Here is a 7,838-nt window from a genome sequence, read left to right as displayed (position 1 = left end):
ACGTGCCCACCGCAGTCCTAGGCACTCTGTGCCCCACATCTGGCATTTGAATAGACGGACAGAAGTGACCATCTCCAGCAGCATCTGACTGACTGGGCATCTTCTGGTCAAGTGCAAGGTGAAAATGAGGCACAGCGTAATTAGAAGGCTCTAACTAGCCATGTGCTCATTCTTTAGCCTGTACCAGGCTGGTCCAGGACATCCATGCTGACCTCTCCTCTCTATCTCCTCACTCCCCACTGTTGCCCTGGGGAGTGTTTTCCAGGTCAGGGAGAAGGGGTGTCTCAGCTCTAGCCAATGTATGTGTGATGCTGAATTCTTCCAGCCTGGAGATGGTGGAACTGCATGAGGAGAGAAGCACTTGCTGGGGTCCTGCCTCAGTACAGTGCTCCTGCAGCTGCCCGTCCCTCTCTGATGACCGCAGCCCCTGTCCTACCTGTCCAGCTTCTTCCCCTGTCCCCAGATTCCAATAGCTTCTCACCATTTCTAGTTTATGGAGACCTCACCATCCCCCCATGGGTCTCTCCATCCTATTCTCTCCTAAAGCAACCCTTGTGAAGTGTCTTCAGGAATCCTTAGTCAAGCCTGGTCCCAGCTAAGAGATGTCTGCTCACTTGGCCTAGAGTGGGTCCCAGTCTTTGTATTTGTTTCTCCCTCTCCCTCTCCCTCTCCCTCTTCCCCTCCCCCTCCCCTCCCTCTCCTTCTCTCTCTCCCTCTCCCTCTTCCCCTCCCCTCCCCCTCCCCCTCTCCCTCAAAGTATATATACTTTGTTCACTTGTCTGTTTATTCATCCCAAAACGCTGTGAGGAGAAGTGCTTAAGTAGAAGGACTGATATCAGACCCTTCCTATAGAGCCAGAGAGGAAAACTGAAACAGAAGCTGGCTGGCCCAGCAGCTAAGGAAGCTTGCTGCTTTCCCAGAGGCCCTGAGTTTGGTCCTCAGCACCCAATTCAGACTACTCACAGGTAGCTTCCTGTGACTCCGGTTCCAGGAGCTCTGAAACCCTCTTCTTGACTCCTTAGGCACCCGTATACATAGACACAAAGAGAAACATAAAGTAACATGATTTTAAAAAGAAAGTAGAAAAGTACAAAATAAATAAACAGCTAAAATGGGACTATCTTACGAGTCAGAACTATTGCATTGAGGAACCCGTGGAAAGTACAGATCCTCCCGAAGAGGAGCAGCGCTAAGCTTCCACAGCATGTGGAGCTTCTGAGATGATTCAACAAAGAATGGAATCTATTCATCAGAAACTACGGCACATATTGGGCAGGGTGATGTTCGCCTATGATTCTAACATTCTGGGGAGGATGGTGAGTTCAAGGCTAGCCTGGGCTATATTAAAAACAAGAAGAAAAGGGTAGCTTGTGGTAAGATATAACCAGATGGTTCAGCGGGCAGAAGCTGGGTAGGGGAGGGACACCTTGGTATTTAAGGGTCACTTGTCCCAAAACATTGTATTTCAACTTATCTTTTCAGTACAGAAGAATCAATATTGTTTTGACATGGGGGTATACTGTGGTCAGAGTAAAGCTAATGGATTCATTTCACCAAAGTGTAGAAGTTGTACTGGGATAAGCCAAGGGTCCAGAGTCATTGACACCTTTTAAGCTCTCAGACCAGGCTAGAGAGATTACTTGAGCCAGAGGCCTCCTTGTGCAGAGAAAGGGGGCTGCCCATTGCTGAGCAATCTGACCAAATGGATTTGTCTCCTCTCTGGAGCACGGCGTGGTGCCTGGCTATTAAATCTACTGTGTGTGGTCTGCAATGGCGTGAGCTGCCTGGCTTTGCCAGGCCATTTGGAAAGCCCTGCTCCCTCTCAATCTACACTCAGATTGGATTAACTTGGAAATGAGAAAGACCATGCTTTTTTTTTTTTCTTTTCTTTTTTTCTTTTTTATGTCTGGGAGCAGATGTTGGGAATTTTGGGGCTCCCCCGGGAGAGTACCACTTCCCCCCATCAGCAGCCATGGTGTTACATGTCTGTAAATAACACTAATTGGGAACACTTTGGCTTGCTTTGTTTTGTTTATCGAGTGTGCGAGCCCATTGTTCCATCTCAGAACGAAACCTATCCGCTTCCATCGTGGGTACCAACTTTGCTCTTACAGTGCCATGGCAGAGGGGCTACTAATGGGAAGAGATGCAAAGCCAGCTTTCAGACAAACGATGATAAAGTGCAATCTTTAGGAAATCATCAAAAAAATGAGACAGGGCGATGTGAGTTGTCTCTCCAAAATGACAGAGCTAAGGAATCTGCCAAGGCTCCGGCCCAAAGCGCCCATGCACATTTATGATTTAATTCCCATTTTGACATCAATCAACATATATTAATAACTTCAGTCAGAGAAAGGAAGACCCTGGGTGTGCTTTAGGCTGACATGCCTACATCGAAGAAGCGTGGCTTTGATTGCCAATTAAACTCCAACAAGCTCCACCCCCTGCACTCTTCCACCTCATAACTTTACCTCATATCCCAAAGGGCACTCGGGGGACCTTGTCATAACTGGAGTTTGCTACATTGTCTCAGAAACTGACACCAATTTCATTAACCTAAACCTGGTCTGTAGAATTACCAAGTCTGTTACCTAGAAGTGGGGTCCTTATGGGTCACCAGGTCCCACTCCTGTCCTCGACACCTGACAATTTCACATCCACTTTAGACAATGACTGCAACACTCAGAAGCCTCTCTATGCCAAGCCAACCTACAGGGTATGCTAAAAATTATTCATAGGTTTTAATTCAAAATCTTAGCTTAACTTCAAATAGGTGTGTGTGTGTGTGTGTGTGTGTGTGTGTGTGTGTGTGTGTGTGTTAAATATGCATATATTTAACATTCACCTGAGGACAGTTTTCCCCTAGAGATATCTGACAATGACTGCATGTAACTTGGATTGTTTGCAAGTGGGGTCAAGTTAATATGGTTACTCTATGCAGTGGGCAGAGGCAAGGGCTAAGCATCCTGCCCCGTACAGAGCAGCTCCAGCAGCTGGGCTCATCTGACCCCACATCTGAACGCTGAGGAGTATAGAAGAGAGTGATACATCCATTAGGAAAGACTACCAGAAACATCCAAGCAATTTGTATGGTGTGAGGAACAAATCCCTTTTCTGTTCATGACACAAAAAAACATGGTTCTCTTGAACCTAAGATAGGCTTTCCATTTATTCTTAGATATGTCTCTTGGGAAGACATAGATTTCGCAGAATTTCCTCTGAGAAAATTATACAAAGTCTGTGAAACAAATATATGAAGTCCCTTTTTGAAGTAGAATCTCTCCACCAAAATGTCTCTAGTTTCCTCTCCACATCCTGAGTTCTCGGTGCTTTCCTTACAATTTTACTAAAAAGTTGCCAATATGGACAATTAACAGCCACTTCCAGATTCTGAAAAGTGGGAAGGGGCCAGGGAGAGAATAGAAAAGAGAAGACATCCTCAGCTTGAGAGATGACTACAGACACTTGGTCTCCAGGAGACAGAACACTGCTGGACCTGAATCTAGACTAGGGATAGACTCTAGCTTTTCTGTTTATTTGCTTGATATTGGATCTCAATATATTGTCCAATCTGCTTAAACTCACTGTCGTCCTGCCCCACTGCCTTTGCCTCCGAGTGCTGGAATTTTAGGTGTGTACCGCCTATTGGGTTTCTAAGTGTTTTGTTTTATCAGTCACTGAAACTTAAGGCCTAACACAGTGTTTGGAAATCTTTAGGTACCCTATAATCTCTTATTGGAAAGAAGAAGAAAAGATGGAAGAAAGGGGAAGGGAACAAGAGAGGGAGGGAAGGAGAGAGCCATAAGAGGGGATTCTCATAAAAGGGGGATTAGGAACAATAGGCAGACCTCCAGGAACGTTCTTTGTCCCTTTTAGAAGCCACAGTTCTAAGGCAAACAAGAGAAGTGTCAGAGAAAACAAGCCCCCAGCACACTGTGAGGTGCTGGCTTCTTCTTAGAGGCCGCCCAGCTGGCTTTATGTCCTTCACTTCTGTTTGTGAGGCTGAATTTCTTGCTGCCTCTTTAAGCTTACAACATGTTTTGGGGCTTTGCAACATGCAAGTCTGTTATTAGAGATTCTGTTGAATTATTCAGGGCTAAATCAAGATGTGAAGACACCTTTTTTGAGACAGAAAATTGGCAAACACTCTACGATGCCTTACAGCCAGGAAAAAAAAAAAAGAAAGAAAGAACCCTATGAATTCTGCCGCAGCTGGTGTATTTACTATGAAATTGATCATGATAAAAAAAACCTGTTACCTGCATAAGAATGACACCTTTGTCTCCAGTGTCAGCATCCACTTCCATCAGCTGCCATTGTACAAGGAGCGTATCTAAGCTGAGACCCAAGGGGTTAATTCTCTCCTTTGTAGCTCTTGCAACACAAACGGGATAATGTACCATCAATATGAGAAATCAACATTAAGTGAAAAGACCTCCCTCCCTTTGACTTTCATTACAGGCCCAAGAATATTGAAAAACCACAGTGACCCAAGGGATTGTGTCAAAATACACTTGATACACATCAAAAAGAATTGCATCAGCAAGGCTGAAAGAATCAATTGTCTTTGCTTCCAAAATGCTGACCCCAAAGCAAACTGCACTGAAATTTCTAGAAAGCCGGGAAAGACAAGGTAGGTGTGGCAGCCTGTCCCAGTTTATGCCCTGAGAAACCCAGCCCAGGGAACAAAGGTGCCTGCTCCTGGTAGAAGAGCAATGCAGAGCAGTCGATACAATTCCATTGGATTAAGCTCCTTCATCGAATCTTCTAGTCAGTTCTCTGCCTCACCAGTCCCTCCTCCAAGACACTTGAAGGCCATGTCACATCCGGATTTCTGTATTGTAATCCTGCCTTTAAGTGGATGGTGTTAGAAGGAGCGGTGGGGAGTGGGGAAATGAGTCACGAAGGTTCTGCTTTTGTGAAAGGTTAGGATGATGCCCTTCTGAGAGATCCCAGAGAACACTCTTTCCTTCTTTCTAGGTGATGCGGCAAGCAGCAGGTGAACAACTCTAAACATTATGAACCAGGAAGCACATCGTCACCCGACAGCAAATCAATCGACTCTGACCTCCAGAATTGTGGAGTAAATTCCCATGGTTCATGAGCTGCTTTGTGCCATGCTTGGTGACAGAAAGCCAGGTGCACTGGCATAGCCTTGCCTAGGTAAAATTGTGCTTCAGTTGAAGTTCTGAGAATTACTTATGCCAACAATAGATGTTGGTCAGCCGTGTGCAACCATAGCCTTCCTTCTTCCTGACTTTTGATGGAGTTGTCAAGTAAAGGCTTCCTTGATGACTAAAGGTATTTAGAAATATTAAGGGTGTGTCTCTACTGTAAGGTCATGGATGTCTTCAGTCCCTACTTAATACTATTAGGCCCATGCCAAGTTTTAAGGTCCCTTAACAGTAAACACACTTAAGATTCAAATCCACAGTCAAGTATCTGTGTCTATGCTTCAGACGAGCTGAACTCGTGGCTACATAGTTGAGTAACTTCTTGCACAAAGGCGGAATGTCTTTTGCAATGAGAAGTTTTTAAAAGCAAGTCAAAACTTCTCCTCTCCCTTATATACATTTACTGCATCAATTGTCTAAACTTAGTAAATAAGGGCACCACCCACCTCCCCACCTCCCCATGTCATTTCTTAATGCTGAGAGAGGATTGCAGAGTGGGTACCCTTTTCCCATCTTCCCACAGTCTTTGAGAGTAAAGATGCCCAGAGCAAGCCAACACCTTAACAGTCTCATCTCACTGTGCCCATTTTCCAGAGTCTGCAAGGGCTTAATTGTGCATTAATTTATAATCTGTGCTTTAGTACTATTTATACATTTGTTTATTACTATGGCATTGAATTAGTTGAACAAGAAAAGCCCTTTACAGTAGCCTAAGTGGTAGGTTCATTTGTTCATATAATGGTATGTTCAGAAACAGGTAGTCCTGATATGGGGCAGAGAATAGATAGTGCCAGACCAAGCTTTGTCCATCTTTTTGCCTCATCTTCTGGTACATAGTTCTTATCTTCCTATTCAAATTAAAGTTACTACACTTTGGGGGTCTTCAGCAGGATTTGTAGCAAAAAATGAGAGACCCAAGAGTCAAAGATGAAAAAGCTGCTCTTTTCCATTCTGGAAAGGATGCTGTCTAGTTGTTTCTGCCCATGTGCCCTTCACCAGAGCTGTCACATGCCCACCTCAGTTCATGGTGTAAACAGAAGGGATTTTTAAGAAGCCCCTGAACATCCCCATGCTATGGAGCCAGGATTCCAGTACTGAGAAATAAATGAATGGAAGTGGATGTTGGGTAACTGAAATTGTGTACAATGATATTCTACTTGAGAATCCTTCCTGTTTGGGGTCTGAGAAGGGTAGACCTGCCAATTGCTGTCATCACTGCATCCTTTGAACCTTTAATGGTAAAGCACTAAGTGACAAATATAGAAGAGGTGAGGACAAAAGCAAGAAAGGAAATGGGAGATGGTGGGAGGGAGAGAAAGGGGGAGGGAGAGCTGGGGTGGGGGTAAACAGACAAGAGGCAGTGAATGGAGAAAGGAAGGAGAGAAGTGAAGAGAAGGTGAAATTAGTGAGTGGAGGAGATGGTGGTATGGGGTGCTCCAACTGCAGACCAAATCTTGTCTACTATTTGATTGGCAAATAAAGTTTTTCTTATCAATACAGCCAGGCTTACTAGGTGACATAAAGTCTCTGGATGCCTTCATAATAACCCCCTAGAATAGCTGTGGAAGATGCAGCCCATTCCAGATCAGAGCTGTCGATCTATCGTTGACTGATGGTACCGTAGGGGATAAATCAACTTAAGAGTAAATAACGTGGTAATGTGGGTGAGGAAGGACCATACACGATGGACTCTTTCCTTGTGCCTGCCTTGTGACTTGGCCTAGCAGTGCCTTTCCCCCCAGCCCAGCTGACTCCTGTTGGAGCAGCATGAAAGCAGGTGTCCTGGATTTATCCTAAAAAGTATTTATTCATCTTGCTCTGAAGAACCTCATTCCTCCATAGGCCTTTGTCCTTTGTCCAGATGGCTCAAAAATAGATAGGTAGATGGATGGATGGATGGATAGATAGATAATAGATAGATAGATAGATAGATAGATAGATAGATAGATAGATAGATAGATAGATAGATAGATAGACAGGCAGACAGATGATTGGTTCTCCACACTCATCATGATACTTGTGGAACACTGGCTTAACTGCCATTACAGAACTGGGCATCAGGCAGGACAGTCTGTCACCAAGAGTCCATGAGCCCACTCAGACTGCATGCTAGACCAGGAAGGGGTGTGGCCAAAGTTGCCCCTAGTGCTCTGGGCTTTTTGGTCTTGCAACAGGGCAAGCCTTCTGGAGGCAGTTGGAGGTGCTAGCAGCTTATAAGGCCCTAGGGCACTTTTCTGGAGGAGGTCACTGTAGCTCAGGCTCTCAGTTTCTTGCCAGATCTGTAGGAGGCAAGCCCTAGGCAGATCTAAACTGTATGGTGACTTTGGGGCTATTTAATGACTTGGGCTCTCCTACTGGGGCTTACAGGTCTGTTGCCTGCCTGGATTGGAATGTCCCACTGGGTCTCAAACTTAGTCCTTAACTTCTTTGCTTGCCCTCAGCAGTAAGCCCCAAATTTCATCTATTTCTTATTTAGATACATTGTAACTCGGGAACAAACGGCAACAAGAACCTTGGTGACAGTCAGCAAACCTGTATGTCTGCCTCCCCATACTGCTCATGTCGCCAGCTCCTCAACTCCCTCCCAAGCAAAGGGCAAAGGCCAGGCTGCACAAAATGCCAAAGCAGCGTTTTATAAATAAACCTGCGTCCAAACTACTGCCA

The sequence above is a fragment of the Mus caroli genome, unplaced genomic scaffold (genome assembly GCF_978045245.1).
Source record: "Mus caroli unplaced genomic scaffold, Mus_caroli_1 scaffold_10, whole genome shotgun sequence".
NCBI lineage: Eukaryota > Metazoa > Chordata > Mammalia > Rodentia > Muridae > Mus > Mus caroli.
This window is presented reverse-complemented; position numbering follows the sequence as displayed.